Source organism: Cherax quadricarinatus, unplaced genomic scaffold (assembly GCF_038502225.1).
Source record: "Cherax quadricarinatus isolate ZL_2023a unplaced genomic scaffold, ASM3850222v1 Contig388, whole genome shotgun sequence".
In the NCBI taxonomy this organism is placed as follows: Eukaryota; Metazoa; Arthropoda; class Malacostraca; order Decapoda; family Parastacidae; genus Cherax; species Cherax quadricarinatus.
In genome coordinates this window covers 34,601-36,800 of record NW_027195414.1, presented here as the reverse complement: position 1 = coordinate 36,800, position 2,200 = coordinate 34,601, and positions in this window count along the sequence as shown.

Genomic DNA, 2,200 nt, shown 5'->3' with positions numbered 1-2,200 from the left:
CTCAGCGGTGAGTGAAAGTACGTCCAACTAGAGTCTTGCTCTGCCGTGACTCTCTGTACTAACAAAATAAGTAAATTGTTTTACAGCCATCCCTTTATTGTGGCACTGTGTCTCGTGGGCACTGTGCTGGCACTGACCCGTGCTAGCTGCTGACGTGGGTACTGTGCTGACACTGACCCGTGCTAGCTGCTGACGTGGGTACTGTGCTGACACTGACCCGTGCTAGCTGCTGACGTGGGTACTGTGCTGACACTGACCCGTGCTAGCTGCTGACGTGGGTACTGTGCTGACACTGACCCGTGCTAGCTGCTGACGTGGGTACTGTGCTGACACTGACCCGTGCTAGCTGCTGACGTGGGTACTGTGCTGACACTGACCCGTGCTAGCTGCTGACGTGGGTACTGTGCTGACACTGACCCGTGCTAGCTGCTGACGTGGGTACTGTGCTGACACTGACCCGTGCTAGCTGCTGACGTGGGTACTGTGCTGACACTGACCCGTGCTAGCTGCTGACGTGGGTACTGTGCTGACACTGACCCGTGCTAGCTGCTGACGTGGGTACTGTGCTGACACCTCACTCACCCGTGCTAGCTGCTGACGTGGGTACTGTGCTGACACCTCACTGACCCGTGCTAGCTGCTGACGTGGGTACTGTGCTGACACTGACCCGTGCTAGCTGCTGACGTGGGTACTGTGCTGACACTGACCCGTGCTAGCTGCTGACGTGGGTACTGTGCTGACACTGACCCGTGCTAGCTGCTGACGTGGGTACTGTGCTGACACTGACCCGTGCTAGCTGCTGACGTGGGTACTGTGCTGACACCTCACTGACCCGTGCTAGCTGCTGACGTGGGTACTGTGCTGACACTGACCCGTGCTAGCTGCTGACGTGGGTACTGTGCTGACACTGACCCGTGCTAGCTGCTGACGTGGGTACTGTGCTGACACTGACCCGTGCTAGCTGCTGACGTGGGTACTGTGCTGACACTGACCCGTGCTAGCTGCTGACGTGGGTACTGTGCTGACACTGACCCGTGCTAGCTGCTGACGTGGGTACTGTGCTGACACTGACCCGTGCTAGCTGCTGACGTGGGTACTGTGCTGACACTGACCCGTGCTAGCTGCTGACGTGGGTACTGTGCTGACACCTCACTGACCCGTGCTAGCTGCTGACGTGGGTACTGTGCTGACACGTCACTGACCCGTGCTAGCTGCTGACGTGGGTACTGTGCTGACACTGACCCGTGCTAGCTGCTGACGTGGGTACTGTGTTGACACCTCAGTGACCCGTGCTAGCTGCTGACGTGGGTACTGTGCTGACACTGACCCGTGCTAGCTGCTGACGTGGGTACTGTGCTGACACCTCACTGACCCGTGCTAGCTGCTGACGTGGGTACTGTGCTGACACCTCACTGACCCGTGCTAGCTGCTGACGTGGGTACTGTGCTGACACTGACCCGTGCTAGCTGCTGACGTGGGTACTGTGCTGACACTGACCCGTGCTAGCTGCTGACGTGGGTACTGTGTTGACACCTCAGTGACCCGTGCTAGCTGCTGACGTGGGTACTGTGCTGACACTGACCCGTGCTAGCTGCTGACGTGGGTACTGTGCTGACACCTCACTGACCCGTGCTAGCTGCTGACGTGGGTACTGTGCTGACACCTCACTGACCCGTGCTAGCTGCTGACGTGGGTACTGTGCTGACACCTCACTGACCCGTGCTAGCTGCTGACGTGGGTACTGTGCTGACACCTCAGTGACCCGTGCTAGCTGCTGACGTGGGTACTGTGTTGACACCTCAGTGACCCGTGCTAGCTGCTGACGTGGGTACTGTGCTGACACCTCACTGACCCGTGCTAGCTGCTGACGTGGGTACTGTGCTGACACCTCACTGACCCGTGCTAGCTGCTGACGTGGGTACTGTGCTGACACCTCACTGACCCGTGCTAGCTGCTGACGTGGGTACTGTGCTGACACCTCACTGACCCGTGCTAGCTGCTGACGTGGGTACTGTGCTGACACCTCACTGACCCGTGCTAGCTGCTGACGTGGGTACTGTGCTGACACCTCACTGACCCGTGCTAGCTGCTGACGTGGGTACTGTGCTGACACCTCACTGACCCGTGCTAGCTGCTGACGTGGGTACTGTGCTGACACCTCACTGACCCGTGCTAGCTGCTGACGTGGGTACTGTGCTGA